Consider the following 17015-nt stretch of genomic DNA (forward strand, 5'->3'; position numbering starts at 1 on the left):
TTGGGTGTTCTGTCGAAACACATAGGAGTCGATGCATTGTAGTCGGGGATTCACCGCTTACCTTCGGGTATGGATATCCTATGTGTTATCATGTGTATGTAGGTTGAAATCTCTGGCCAGATTATGGTTGTAATTATGAAAGGGGTTTCATAGATTACACCATTGATGCAACTACGACATGACACATAGTATCGATTCATTGACAACTCTCGATAAACCAATGGTTGTCGAATCGATCGGGATATATGAGTTGAAGGGACCGTACTGTACGCTAACCATAATCGAATGGTTCTTGCAGGCACTATCATGTGATACCTAGGGAATCACGTAAGCGATGCTGCTAGGCGTTTAACGTGATTGGTTGGGTACTATCAGACTTGAGTTCTGACGTTCTTATTATCAAGGTGTTGATAAGTAAGAATGGAGCAATTGGGGTATGCTCGAATAAGGACATGTTTAGTCCGAATCACATGGAGATGTGAACCCACGGCTAGTTGTATCAATGAACCATTGAGGGCCACACAAGTACTAGCTTTCTAGATCCCGATGAGAAGTAAAATTAGAAGTATGACTTCTATAAAGGAGAAAATAGTTCAAAGTGTTGAACGGCTTATAAATGTGTTTATAAGTGTAAAGAAAAATAGAAGTGTGACTTCTATGAGAGAAATATAAATTTTGATTTATGGAAGTGTTCCTAAAATTAAAATTTGGCCAAGAGAATAATGTATTTGAAAATTGTGATTTTCATAAACATTATTATGGACTAAATTAAATTAATTCAAGTGTTGAATTAATTAGACACTAGTGGACCTAGTAGAGTCCAAATAATTAAATTAATTCAAGTGTTGAATTAATTAAATAATATTGAGTCTTGTAGAGCTCAATTAAAATAATTATTTAACTAGTGGGACTTGGGTAAATTCAAGTAATGTTTAATTAGTCTCAAATATGTTTGAGATAATTAAATTTAGTCCAAAGTTTTTAATTTGATTAAAAACTATACTATATGCATGCATGGGAGGTGAAGGGTTGGAGATTACTTTTTATTAAAATAATGCAAGGCATGCACCTTTTGCTTTTTGCTTTTCTCACAACCAACACAAGGAATTAACCCATTCTCCTTCCCCTCCAACATGTGATGGCCGAAATCCTCTCTTCCTTTCTCTCCCATTTTTCTTCATTTTGTGTTCTTCAATTGTTGAAGATTACACACACTTCTCTTTGAAAAATACCTTACATTTTCTAGTGCAAGTGTAAGGTGGATCTTTTAAGTTTGGTGGTGGGCCTAATTTGAAGGAAAGATTCAAGGACTTGGAGGAGGAGCTTGTAGATCTTCATGCCTTGAAGAGCTTTGTTGTTTGACAACAAAGTTGGAGCCACAATCAATCTTTTAAAGATTGATAGGTAAAAATTCTAAAACACCCTATGAATGTGTTTTTGTAAATATTGCACAAGAACTTAGGGTGGCCGAAATTTTTCCCTCAAAAATTCGATTTTTGTGCTTCCGTTGCGCTTCCGGCCACCGTAACCGGTCCGCATTCAAGTGGTATCCGAGCTAAGGTTACGGTTTTTGTGTAATATTTGTATAATATTATGTTGAGATCGATTTCTAACCGTTTGAGATTTTTTGTGCAAGAAAATGATAGGGCCGAAAATTTGAGAAACAAAAAAAAAAAAAATAGTTTTTCCGGGCAGCCGAGGGGCTGCCCGAAAATTTCGGGCAGCCGAGGGGCAGCCCAAGGGGCTGCCCGAAATGTGCAGTTTTTAAAATTTAAAAAAAAAATTTTTTTGTGTTACCGGAATCCGGCGACGGAGCTCCGGCGACGGCGATGACGGCTAGGGTTTCCAAAAGTGTTTTGGACAATCTTAGTGTCATGGGCCTTGAGATGTTGGGCCATTGGATGGACAACATTATTTGTGAAATTTAAATGGGCCAAAGTATTTTTGTGAAAAATGGGTTTTGGGCCCTTAAGTTTAAATTTACAATTGTTGCACATATTTTCTCATAAAATAAATAATTGAAGTAGGACTTTAATTATTTATAGTAAATTGTGATTTACAAGAAATTCGATTATAAATAAATTAATTTGAAAGTAGACAAAGGTGTTTGTATACTTTGTTAATTTAATTTATAATTGTGGCGGTTAGTGATTGGATCAAGATATATAATATTGGATCAATTAATTATAGTGATAATTAATTGATGGTGTATGATATGTGATATTATGCATGAAGGATGATCAAAAGCCCAAGCCCAATTTGCTAGGTGTATGCTAGGATATTTGTGTTGTATGATTGTAATAATTATCAATTTAAAGTGGGCTTGGTTTATGGCCCGTTCCCACCCCCCATGAGATGTATCCCTATGTGCCATGGATATTTAATTGTAAATATTAGAATAGGTGAAGATCAAGATTGGAAGATGGTGGCCTTGGTGATTATGAAGATCGAAGACATGTAATATTGGATGCTAATGTAATAATTTAGTTGCATTGCATCCCGTGCGTTTACCCTAGGATTGGACCTAGGCCCGTGTTTGGCTCACACGGGCCATTAGAGTTGGGACAATTGATCATCCTTGTACTGTTTTCTATTTATAATATATGCATGATATGTTATAAATAATGAGTATGTGCGTTATTATTATAATAACAAAGTTGCATGAATCCGGCAAACATACGATCAAACATGGCGAGCTTTTAAAATAAAATTAATGATGAGACCTTTCAAAATTAAAAAACCCTCATTTTGAATAAGATTCAAAATAAATATCAAGCCCGAAAAGGGGAATTATAAATTTGTTTATAATTTCCTTGTCTTCCATCGACAATGGGTGCATGATGAACGCTACCCGTACTCGGGGCTCGGCTCATATTATTGGGGGAGCCTCGAGTGCCGGAAAGCTGTGACATCCATTGACATAGTGATGTGAACTACGTGGAACTCCCATGATTTCGGCTCATATTATTGAGGGAACTCATGGCGACCGTCCATTAAGGTTCAATATCGATGGGTTAGGCTTGACACGTAAAGATGAACGACGTCATATTATTGGGTCCTAATCAAACGTGAGACAAAAGCTTACGTAGAGGGTTGCATTGTGATGCAATTGGAAACTACCTTTTAGGAATTGTGATTGGCTGATATTATTCGGGATCACAATTCGCTAATTGGACCTTACGTACCTACTGAGGAAAGGAGTTTCCCGTTTTCACTAGAGGGTAGTGAAAGATGTCAAAACAGTGGGAGCAAATATTTATGAAGTAAAAGTCCAAACTTCATATCTTACTAAATATTTAAAATAGTCATCAACATTTATCTGTTTTTACTTTTCAGTACAAATCGACAATGTCTTCGATGCGCAATTCGATATCTGTAATACTCGACAAACACATATTAACTGGACCTAATTACCTCACTTGGCTAAGAAATTTGAAAATAGTCTTGAATTCGGAAAGGGTAACATATACACTGACTCAGTCGCCCCCTGTTGAGGCTCCGACTGACTGCACTCCTGAGGAATTGCAGGCTTACAAGGAATGGTGTGACCATGACTTGATAGCCAGGTGTTATATGCTGACTTCTATGAACGATGAGCTACAGAGGCGTTTTGAGGATGCAAAGAGTGCTGCTGACATTCATTTGCATCTCAAAGAGCTCTTTGGTGAGCAAACACGACCTCTAAGGCATGCTACCGTCAAGGAGCTGATCACTTTGCGCATGCGAGATGGGGCCTCGGTCCATGAGCATGGCCTAAAGGTGATCGGGCTCGTGGACAAGCTCGTTGGCATGGATCTGATCTTGCCTTCGGAGTTGACCACCGACGTATTGCTGTTATCGTTGCCTAGCTCATTTGATCCTTTTGTGGTGAACTTCAACATGAACAAGATGGAACCGACCCTTGAGGAGTTGGTGAACATGCTTGTTACGTTTGAATCCACCATCAAGAAAGAGAAGTTGGTTCTTTATGTGGGTTCTTCATCTGGTACGAAGATTGATCCACATGGGAAGGGAAAGAAGAGTTCTTTCCAACGTCCCGAGAAGAATGTGCCCTTGTTGAGGCAATCTCCGAATCTCGTTGTGGCAGCCAGACCAGTTAAGGCTGACAAGACTGGTGATGTTTGTCATCACTGCAAGAAGCCTGGACATTGGAAGCGAAATTGCAGGGAATATCTGGCCCAGAAGAGTTCTGGAAACGGTATGTTCTAAATTGAAGTAAACATTTCAATTAACTCTACTTCTTTGGTATTAGATACCGGTTATGACTCACATCTCTGTAATGGGTTACAGGTGATGGGAAGAAGTAGAATGCTTAAGGAAGGTGTGACCTTCTTGAGAATGGCTATGGAGCAAGAGTTGCTGCCAAGACCTTAAGAAATGTTTACTTATTGTTGAACAATGATTTTAAGTTATTTTTAAGAGATGTTTTGTTTGTACCATTTTGGTGAAAAACATTGTTTCCATTTCTATTGTGATAAAAATGGATATTCTTGTTTATTTTGCAAAGGTGTTTGCAACATTTACATGAATGAATGTTTTATTGGTACTTGAGAACTTGAAAACGATCTCTATAACTTAAAATTAAAAGATATTCCACTAAATGTCCATTCAAAGGCAGACACCATATGAGATATGGATTGGTAAGCCTCCCAAATATTCTTATCTTAGAATATGGGAGCCCTGCTTATGTGAAGCAGGTAGTGGGAGATAAATTGGATAGTTGATCCATTTTATGTTACTTTGTGGGATATCCAAGGATTTTAGTTGGATATCACTTCTATCATCCCCAAGAAACAAAGGTGTTTGTTTCTAGGAATGCAACCTTTTTGGAAAAGGAATTTTCTATTGGATAGAAAAGGGGAGATGATAGAACTCGAAGAGGTTCGAGAAACACCCACAATTATAGAACCCACACCCGAAGAGCCAAGAGAGGAGGTACAAGCTCCTAGAAGATCCGAGAAAGTCTCGAGACCACCTATGAGGTATGGTCAGCTTCTTGAAGAAGGCCATGATGAGCCTAACCATGGATGTGATCCAAGGACCTTCAAGGAAGCGTTATCTGATGCCGATTCATCCAAGTGGCTTGAAGCAATGGAATCTGAGTTGAATTCCATGCATTCGAACCAAGTGTAGGATCTTGTGGATCCAACTGAGGGAACTGTTCCCATAGGGACTTGGGGCGGATGGGAAGGTATTGACCTTCAAGGCGCGATTGGTGGCAAAAGGATATACTCAAAGACAAGGAGTTGACTTTGAGGAAACCTTTTCTCCAGTTGCAATGTTCAAGTGCATAAGGATTTTGCTAGCCATAGCTGCATGGTATGACTATGAGATATGGCAGATGGATGTCAAGACAGCCTTTCTTAATAGGGATATTAAGGAAGAGATTTACATGTCTCAAACCTGGAGGGTTTACATCTATCGGAAGTGAGCGTATGGCATGCAAACTTCAAAGATCTATTTATGGTCTAAAGCAGGCATCTAGGAGTTGGAACCTTAGATTCGATAGTACAATCAAAGAGTTTGATTTACTAAGAATCATGAGGAACCCTGTGTGTATAAGAAGGTCAGTGGGAGTGTTGTGACATTCCTGGTGCTTTATGTTGATGACATTCTACTCATTGGGAATGATGTAGGAATGTTGCAATCAACTAAGATATGGTTAACGAGTAAGTTCTCGATGCAGGACTTGGGTGAAGCATCTTTTGTATTGGGATACAGATCTATAGAGATAGATCGAAAAGATGGCTTGGTCTCACCCAGTCCACATACATTGATACCATCGTGAAGCGGTTCTCGATGGATGAGTCCATGAGAGGACATCTACCAGTGTGTCATGGCGTGTCCCTATCCAAGTCTGTCTCCCAAGACAGATGCAGAGATAGTGGCGATGACACGCATTCCGTATGCTTCGGAAATTGGTAATATCATGTATGGGATGATATCTACACGTCCTGACGTGGCGTTTGCACTATGTGTAGTGAAAGGATATCAATCGAACCCTGGTCTTCCACACCTGAAAGCTGTGAAAGACATTCTCAAGTAGTTAAGAAGGACCAATAAGTTGTTCTTAGTCTATGGGGTAGAGAACTGAAATTGGAAGGCTATACCGACACTAGCTTCCAAAGCGATATTGATAACTCGAAGTTAACCTCTAGTTTTGTATTCATACTCAACGGTGCTGCTGTCTCTTGGAAGAGTTCCAAGCAAGACAATATTACGGATTCCAGCACAGAAGCCGAATACATCGCTGCATCAGATGCAGCAAGAGAGGCTGTTTGGATAAGGAATTTCGTCTAAGAGTTGGACGTCATTCCTAATGGAGTTGCTCCTGTCCCGGTGTTGTGTGACAACACGGGAGCTATAGCTCAAGCAAAGGAGCCTAGGTCTCATCAGAAATCCAAACTAGTATTGAGAAAGTACCACATTCTCGGAGAGATTGTGGAAAGAAGAGTAGTGTCTATTGACAAAGTCGGCTCCGCAGATTATGTTGTTGATCCACTAGCTAAGCCTTTACCTGGACCATTATTCGACAAGCATCGCGAATCAATGGGTTTTAAGCATATGGGTAGTTGTCTCTAGTGCAAGTGGGAGATTGTTAGAGTAGGTGCCCGTCGAGCCAAGTGTTGGCCGAGTGTTCACAATGAAACTCTATGTATAAGCAGTCTTTATTTTAATAATATTTGAAAGTATTATTTTGGCAAATCTTTATCTGTATACCCATGCTAGCTGCATAGATAAAGCCCTTGAATATACAAATAGTAGAAAGAATATGAGATGCTCATATGATGAATATCATGAAACTCATATTTGTAATACTGTATATTCTAAACGGTTCCTAGTCGATTCAGCCGCCACTAAGAAGGATATAGGCCGCTCGAGTTAGAGACTAGTATCTGCGATGTGAGTACCATGTTTCATTGGTAGGGGACATTGTGATGTCTGAACATGCAGATAGGTGCTCCTTGTAGAGTGCACTGAACAACCCTCCATAAAAGGACTTTCCAAGTGGTTCTCACTTATCGAGTGGAAAAGTCCTGGTTTATGGTTGTACAGAATTAGTCCTTATGACCCGGGGCAACATTGAGACTCTATGTGCTAGAATTACACTTTGACTTGTTTACCGACTCTCATGGGGTCATCAGGTGGCAAGGTTGGGTGTTCTGTCGAAACACATAGGAGTCGATGCATTGTAGTCGGGGATTCACCGCTTACCTTCGGGTATGGATATCCTATGTGTTATCATGTGTATGTAGGTTGAAATCTCTGGCCAGAGTATGGTTGTAATTATGAAAGGGGTTTCATAGATTACACCATTGATGCAACTACGACATGACACATAGTATCGATTCATTGACAACTCTCGATAAACCAATGGTTGTCGAATCGATCGGGATATATGAGTTGAAGGGACCGTACTGTACGCTAACCATAATTGAATGGTTCTTGCAGGCACTATCATGTGATACCTAGGGAATCACGTAAGCGATGCTGCTAGGCGTTTAACGTGATTGGTTGGGTACTATCAGACTTGAGTTCTGACGTTCTTATTATCAAGGTGTTGATAAGTAAGAATGGAGCAATTGGGGTATGCTCGAATAAGGACATGTTTAGTCCGAATCACATGGAGATGTGAACCCACGGCTAGTTGTATCAATGAACCATTGAGGGCCACACAAGTACTAGCTTTCTAGATCCCGATGAGAAGTAAAATTAGAAGTATGACTTCTATAAAGGAGAAAATAGTTCAAAGTGTTGAACGGCTTATAAATGTGTTTATAAGTGTAAAGAAAAATAGAAGTGTGACTTCTATGAGAGAAATATAAATTTTGATTTATGGAAGTGTTCCTAAAATTAAAATTTGGCCAAGAGAATAATGTATTTGAAAATTGTGATTTTCATAAACATTATTATGGACTAAATTAAATTAATTCAAGTGTTGAATTAATTAGACACTAGTGGACCTAGTAGAGTCCAAATAATTAAATTAATTCAAGTGTTGAATTAATTAAATAATATTGAGTCTTGTAGAGCTCAATTAAAATAATTATTTAACTAGTGGGACTTGGGTAAATTCAAGTAATGTTTAATTAGTCTCAAATATGTTTGAGATAATTAAATTTAGTCCAAAGTTTTTAATTTGATTAAAAACTATACTATATGCATGCATGGGAGGTGAAGGGTTGGAGATTACTTTTTATTAATATAATGCAAGGCATGCACCTTTTGCTTTTTGCTTTTCTCACAACCAACACAAGGAATTAACTCATTCTCCTTCCCCTCCAACATGTGATGGCCGAAATCCTCTCTTCCTTTCTCTCCCATTTTTCTTCATTTTGTGTTCTTCAATTGTTGAAGATTACACACACTTCTCTTTGAAAAATGCCTTACATTTTCTAGTGCAAGTGTAAGGTGGATCTTTTAAGTTTGGTGGTGGGCCTAATTTGAAGGAAAGATTCAAGGACTTGGAGGAGGAGCTTGTAGATCTTCATGCCTTGAAGAGCTTTGTTGTTTGACAACAAAGTTGGAGCCACAATCAATCTTTTAAAGATTGATAGGTAAAAATTCTAAAACACCCTATGAATGTGTTTTTGTAAATATTGCACAAGAACTTAGGGTGGCCGAAATTTTTCCCTCAAAAATTCGATTTTTGTGCTTCCGTTGCGCTTCCAGCCAACGTAACCGGTCCGCTTTCACGTGGCTTGTTCAAATTCTACAAAACAAATTCTATAAAACCTCTTGTTCATAAAATAACAACTGAATTTTTTTTTTTAGTATGTCTGAAGTATCCCGTCTTTTGTGTTTCATTTTTAATATGAATGCACTAAAATTAAAATAAAAAAACCCTAAACCCTTAACCCCAAACCCCAAACCCGTAACCCCCCCCCCCCCCCGCCCAACCCTAAAACCTAAAACCCTGAAATCCTAAACCTAAACCCCCAAACCCGAATCCCTAAACCCTAAAAAAGAAAATTAAAACCCTAAACCCCTAAACCTAACCCCAAACCCCAAACCTCAGACCCTCAACCCCCAACCCCAACCCCTCAACCCCAAAACCCGCAACTCCTAAACCCTAAAAAGTAAAAAACATACCAAGCCTCCCTCCCTTATTTATGTTGTTTTTGGTTTCTTTCAAAGGGGAAGCGAATGGGTCGGAAAAAGATGGTCGAAACAACTTTCAATGAGTGCAATCACTTTCGAAGCTGTGAATGCTGGTAATAACGTGCATTTGACGTCCAACAGCTTATCAGCGAAGAAGAGCAACACACGGGCTATGGATGTTGTTTTCAGAAGATCTTGACGTTTCATGAACTCATCCCCACGTTCTGAGATGAAACCTACTATGGGGCATATAAACATTTCTGAGAGTAAGGGGGAAGAAATACCACCCATTGTTCAGCAAGCAAATACGGGGCCTATTCTAAACTAAAGAATCATGAGTGAAGAACTACCACTTGTCCAACCAAATGTGATTGCGCTAATCTCAAGCAAAAATACCATGGAGGCAGAAATACCCCATGTTCTGAGTGTCGGTACCGTGTCAATTGTGAATGAAAAAAAAAATTGGCAGATAAATTTGAATTTCTGATTAAAGTATTTGACGAATTCGTGTCTAAGACTGATAAAGAGGTTACTAAGGCATTGAACGAGGACACAGTCATTGACTTAAACTACAAAAGCCTATACATCGGTTCACAGAAGAAGATGAGGGCTTGATGGAAGAAAATTTTCATCTATCCTGGAAGTTGTAATTTGCGCTTGGAAAAATTGAAGCGTATGAGAAGATAATGTGTGCCTCAAAGGAAGTAGTTTTGTTCTCAAATCCATCACCTCGTATGAAGCACGCCCTCCAAGTCGTGCAACTCACTTGCTGTTATTGGTCATGAGACACCATCTCCGGAGCCAAAGAAGCGTACGCGCATATACAAAAATAAAAATGCAGTCTCTTGATATTGACGCCTAGTTCCTTTAAGTGACGAGGCCGCACACTTGATCGCGGCTTGTTCAGATTCTACAAAACAAATTCTATAAACCTCTTGTTCGTAAAATAACAACTGAATTTTTTTTTCTAGTATGTCTGAAGTATCCCGTCTTTTGTGTGTCATTTTAAATATGAATGCACTAAAATTAAAATAAAAACCCTAAACCCTTAACCCCAAACCCCTAACCTGTAACCCCCCCAACCCTAAAACCTAAAACCCTAAAATCCTAAACCTAAACCCCCAAACTTGAATCCCTAAACCCTAAAAAAAAACTAAAACCCTAAACCCCTAAACCTAACCCCAAACCCCAAACCTCAGACCCTCAACCCCCAACCCCAACCCCTAAACCCCCAACTCCTAAACCCTAAACCGTAAAAAACATACCAAGCCTCTCTCCCTTATTTATGTTGTTTTTGGTTTCTTTCAAAGGGGAAGCAAATGGGTCGGAAAAGGATGGTCGAAACAACTTTCAATGAGTGCAATCACTTTCGAAGCTGTGAATGCTGGTACTAACGTGCATTTGACGTCCAACAGCTTATCAGTTGGGGGTTTAGGGGTTTAGGGGTTGGGGTTCCCCTTTGAAGCTGTTGGACGTCAAATGCACGTTATTACCAGCATTCACAGCTTCGAAAGTGATTGCACTCATTGAAAGTTGTTTCGACCATCTTTTTCCGACCCATTCGCTTCCCCTTTGAAAGAAACCAAAAACAACATAAATAAGGGAGGGAGGCTTGGTATGTTTTTTACTGTTTAGGGTTTAGGAGTTGCGGGTTTTGGGGTTTAGGGGTTGGGGTTGGGGATTGAGGGTCTGAGGTTTGGGGTTTGGGGTTAGGTTTAGGGGTTTAGGGTTTTAGTTTTTTTTAGGGTTTAGGGATTCGGGTTTGGGGGTTTAGGTTTAGGATTTCAGGGTTTTAGGTTTTAGGGTTGGTTTGGGGTTTGGGGTTTAGGGTTTAGGGTTAATGGTTTTTTTTTTTTTTTTCGGAAAACACCGCCGGAATCGGGGGGGTTTGGCAGACCCCTACCTGTATATATCCACAAAATAAACAGTAAAAAAATACAGAAGACAATAAAAACCTAAAAGAAGAGGTGGAAAAAACCAAAACCTCCTCAAAAAGGCTAAAGCAGTAGAAACTAGAAAAACAAAGCAAACTAGGGAAGTAAAGACAAACGCAAAACTAACCCTAGAATACTACTAAAGCGCGCCAAACTAAACAAATACAAGCAGCGCTAAAGACCACATACTGAGGAAGACAAAATGATAGCTGCGAGATGAAAACAGAAACCAAGCAGAAACTCTCATCCGGAAGCTATCACCCTGGTAAATCGAATCTGATAACGGTATGAAGCCCATCAGTCAAAAGAAGGCCAGACCTAGAAGTCACTGTACAATGGCGATCAAAGACCAAAAAATAGACAACAATCCAGCCAGAACAAAGAAGATCCAGCATCTGAAGCAAGAGAATAAAGTGATAAAGCCCATGAAGTATAAGTCTGACTAAAGTCGCAACAATGCATAGGGTCATCCAGAAAGAACCCCTGAACCACCACAACCTCCAGCAAACATCTAGGCAAGAACGAAAGCAGCGGGCAAGGAGAACCCAGCAGTAAACGCCCGCCAAGAACCAGGAATAAATCATAGATGAGCACCAACAGAAAGAGTGTTGTAGCCCACCCGGAACCAACCAGGACAAACACATCCTGTGCCAGTGTCTGGGCCCACTAGCACATAGCAAATGAAAATGAGAAACAAACTCCAAGAGCAATATGCCTGCAATAAAATACATATATATATATATATATAAATATCCAAACAGATGTGATACAGAAAGAGATCCAAAAAAAGGAAAGGGCACAAATGGCTAAGAGTATCTATATCTGAGGTAAGGGAGCCCTGAACGATCCGAACGGGCAAGGATGGAGATATCTCTAGGTAGTGAAGGACCTAACTCTAAGGTATAATTCATGAGCAAATGAGCCCTCGCCGCCAAGGCATCTGCCACAGAATTCCCTTCCCGGTAAATATGCGATAAATGAACTGAACGCCCCCTCATCAGCAAAATAATCCGTGTAACAATATGCTCAAGACCCCAAGTACACCGGCGGGAGCGAAGTATAAGAAGAGATATACGAGAGTCAGTCTCAATCCAAAGAGGGAAGAAATGAAGATCAGAAGAAATGAGAAGACCCCTCCAAATACCCAAAGTTCTGCTCGGATATGGGTCCCAACTCCAATGAACTCACTGAAAGAAACCAGAACCTGACCAGAGGAGTCACGAACAACACCACCAACAGTAGAAGCTCCAGGACTACCTCTCGAACTCCCATCCACATTCAGTTTGAAGCACCCAACCGGCGGTCTCAACCAACGGACAATCGCCATTTTATGAACCCTGCGCATATCAACAAAAAACCCCAGCGTCCTCGCAGCATGCAAAACACCACGCCAATGCATGGGCTTAACAGTAGACACAGCGTGAGCGAGACGTAAATAGGACAAAATCTGAGACTTAACAGTCTCCCCAGAAATGTGCAAATGACGGTGTTTCGCATCATTCCTAGCTGTCCAGAGAAACCATAACACAATGAAAGGCAAAAACTCCTTCACGTGGCCTCTAGGTGTCCACCCCGGATTCCTCTTCCAAGCACTGAGGAAGAGTCTGAAATCACTAGTAAGGGGAATACGGACATGAAAAACAGCCCCAAAGTAATGCCATACAGACCTGGCAATAGGGCTATCAATGAAAATGTGCGTGAATGTCTCAGGCATCTCACAGCACTGACATTTAGACGCCAACTTGAAACCACGACGCTGGAGCACATCGTCAACTGGAAGCCATTGATGCCAAAACCTCCAGAGGAAGAAAGACATAGTAGGCCTCAGCCAACTGCCCCAGCAAGGAGTGTATATATCAGAAACATGGTCTCTCAGGCGGACAAGCTCCCAAGCGGATTTCAGCGAAAAAACACCATCAGAACTATGCAACCAAAGGACCGAATCGGGCTCACCCGATGCAATAGGGATCAGAGTAATAGTCTCAGCAACAGAGGGTGGGACGACTGAACAGAGTAAATCAAAATCCCAAACCCCATCTGAAAGAAAATGAGAAACACGAACACTACGGTCCCCCTGAACTAGAATCTGACTAGACAAGGGGACATCCCCACACCATATATCATCCCAAAAATTAACATCTCCCACCCCAACTCTCCATCGAATACCAGACTCAGCACGAGGCCTAATCTGAAGCAAACGACGCCAAGTGGGAGAAATGAACCCAGCAAATGAAACGCAAGCTGGATGCATCAATTGGCAGTATTTCCTCATCATGAATTTGGCCCATAGGGATGAACCTTGACGAAAACGAAACCACAATTTAATGGAGAAGCTTTCCACAATATCTTTGAGCCTGCGAAATCCAAGACCCCCTTCGGAGACAGGAAGATATGCACGAGACCACCTCGTCCAATGCCATTTCTTATCCAAGGGTCTGGACCCCCACAGAAAACCATTGAAAATATGCTCGAGCCTCTCCATAACTGCCAGAGGGGGCGGGATAACCTGGAACATGTACATGGGAACAGAAAGAAGGACACTCCTAAGGAGGGTCATACGACTCCCCGGGGAAAGAGTTTTAAGCTCCCAACCCTCCAACTTCTTACCCACCATCTGCACTAGGGGATCAAAAAGAGAGCAAACTCTATTCCCACGGAACAAAGGAACTCCGAGATATTTGATAGGAAAATGACCCTCCCCAAACCCACTGATACGAAGAACACGAGAACGGGTACGATCAGAACACCTCGGAGGCAAAATAAGAACACTCTTAACGGCATTCACCAATTGCCCCGAGCAGTTTTCATAGTGATGCAAAAAAGACATAAGACTGTTCATCTCACGAGTCCCACCATTGGCAAAAATAATGATATCATCAACATAAGCCAGGTGGGAAATAATGAGATCACAACCAGATCGATACCTAATCGCAGGAAATTGTCGATAAAGACGATCAAGACCACGCGAAAGGTACTCAGCCCCCAGAATGAAAAGAAGAGGGGACAAAGGATCACCCTGCCGGAGACCCCTGGTGGATCCAAAGAACCAGTGAGGGTACCATTGATATTCACAGAAAATTGGCAATGAGAAATGCAGGCAGATATCATCGACACTACCTGCTCCAAAAAACCATAATGCCTCAAAACATCCAACAGAAAAGACCATTGGACCCTATCATAAGCTTTAGCCATGTCCAACTTCAAAATAACATTGCCACCACGAGTGGGGAGAGAAAGACTATGAGTAAGCTCCTGAGCAAGGAGGATATTATCCGAAATCATCCTCCCTGGAACAAAGCCACTCTGATTCCACGAAACAAGCCTCTCCGCCACCTCCTTCAGTCGAGAGTACAAAAGTTTGGAAATAATCTTATTAGTCACATTACACAGGCTGATAGGACGAAAGTCCGACCAAGTCTGGGCACCCAGGACTTTAGGAATCAAAGTGATCGTGGTGGCTGTAAACCCCTGTGGCATGGGACTACCCCGAAAGAAATCCAGGACCGCATCCAAAACATCCTGATGGACAATCTCCCAGCAATGCTGAAAGAAAGCCGAAGAGAAGCCATCAGGCCCCGCCACACTATCACGATGGATGGAGAAAACAGTCGCCCGTACCTCCTCTAAAGAAGGAGGAGCAGCAATATTGCCATTCTCCAACTCCGATATCACCAAGGGGAAATCAGAAAAATCTGGGCAAGAAAGCACGGAAGGGTCCCCAGTAAGCAGGTTTTCAAAAAAGGCGGCCCCCGACTGCTGAATAAGCTCATGGGAAGTAAGGCAAGAGCCATTATCCCAAATACGAAAAATCTTATTGGCCACCCTTTTTTTCTTGACCATATTGTGGAAGAGTTTGGTATTTCTCTCACCATCCTCTATCCACTTACAAGCGGCTTTTTGCCGCCAAAAATCCGCTTCCATGGCGGTAACCCGAGCAAGATCTGCATTGCAATTGGACAAACAAGTCCAATGCAAATCAGAAGGATCAGCCTCGCAAACTGCCTCAGCAAGCCAGACAGCCTGCTCTGCCTCAGCAAGTTTGGCAAAAAGATCCCCAAAAACACTCTTATTCCACCACTTCAGATGGCTCTTGAGGCGCTTCAGTTTCACAAAAAGACGGGGCATGCCGTTTAAATGACACGGCAAATTCCAATTAAGCCTCACCGTCTGCAAAAAACCATGGTCCCTGAGCCACATGCTCTGAAATCGAAAAGATCTCGGCCCACTAGCAAAGATCGGGACTGACACGAAAAGAGGACAATGATCAGAAACTGAACGGATTAGGTGTTCCACCCGAACAGAATGAAAATGATCACCCCAATCCACAGACACAAAAACCCAATCAAGACGCTTCCAAATGGTCTTGTTCGTCCACGTGAACGAAGACCCCTCAAAACCAGCATCCACTAATCCAGAGTCCAAAATAAAGTGATTGAATTCTTCCATGGGAAGCAACCGCCCACCAGAAGATCCCAAACACTCCGACGAATCCCTAACAACATTAAAGTCGCCACCAACAAGCCAAGGACCCTGTTCAGGCATCACCTGAAGCAAAGAAGTCCAAAGCTGTCTGCGCGCAATGTAATCACACTTAGCATAAACGAAAGAACAAAAAACAGTAGTAGGCAAAAAAGCAGCAGAAACCCGGAAGTGAAGGAATTGAGTGTGCTCAAGGAGACACTCAGCCATCACATCCTCAGCAAAAAAAAACCCAGATATGACCCGAGGAGTTCGATATAACTCGAGAAAAACCAAAACGACGAGTCATAAAACGAACGTCTAGATCAATCATGGGTTCCAAAATAACCAAGATCTTGACTCTCTTTTCTTTAACATGGGCATGAACCCTTTGTTGAGACTCCGAGCTCCGGAGCCCCCTTACACTCCAGATGAGAATATTCATGGAGAATGGGCACCAGAACCGCCCTGTCGATTTTTTCGTGACCGATGAAAAGCATTCTCCTTCCTTTTCTTAATATCCCCCATATCAGCATCCAGAATTCGACTTTCAGACCTACAGCCATCACCTGACTCAGAATGCCGATCAAATTCATGATCAGAGTCCCCAGCAGATTCCAGCCGTAAAACAATCTCACTGACAGAAGGAGCCTGCCTAGCAACCATGTCCTTTATCGTAGATGAAGCATCATCAGGAGATAGAGGAACAGAAGGGATAGAATGACTACTGTGATTCAAAATGCAAGGTCCCAGAGTACCAAACACAGTCATCACACTAGTAGACGGAACCCCAATACCATCCACACAATCACCCAACTGTAACCCTCCATCCATGACCCCACCACTGGGGTTCACACCCTCATCAAGAACAGATTCCACTTGGTCCTTACCAGAAGAACCAACACCGGCATCCTCCAAAATCTCAAGTGGAGGATCCGACCCACCTAAGGCTAAGTCAACAGGATCTTGCTCCTCCTCCTGTCCATGCGAGAGCACATCAAAAGGATTCGAAGCAAGAGAATCCTTACCCGGAAGATTCTGTCTAACTGTCCGCTTTCTCCCTCTGCGTCTGTGACCCAGGCCATTTCTCTGAAGCTGGGGCTGGTGTCCCAAGTTAAATCCAGGAATAACACCCTCAAGATGTGCAGACTCTTTGGAGGAGGGAGGCTGACCCTGAGCACGGTCAGTAGGCTTAGAACGAACAGGCTTCGGATTTTTCCCATGGGAATAACAAACACTGGTTGAATGACCCAGCATTTTACAATCCGTATAGTACCCAGGGATCCGCTCATATATGACTTCAATTTCTTGAGCATGATCGCCCCAACCCACCCAAACTTCCTTGACAGGTGGCTCCAACACATTAATTTCAACACAAACGCGAGCGAAAGCACCCCGAGAAGAATCTGCAGTATGATCATCCATTTTCACCGGTTTCCCCACAATCTTTGCTAAAGCAAAGAGACATTCCTTAGAAAATAAATGAAGGGGAAGACCCGGGAAGCGAATCCAAACAGGGGC

Source organism: Primulina eburnea, chromosome 16, assembly GCF_022965805.1.
Source record: "Primulina eburnea isolate SZY01 chromosome 16, ASM2296580v1, whole genome shotgun sequence".
NCBI classification, from domain to species: Eukaryota; Viridiplantae; Streptophyta; class Magnoliopsida; order Lamiales; family Gesneriaceae; genus Primulina; species Primulina eburnea.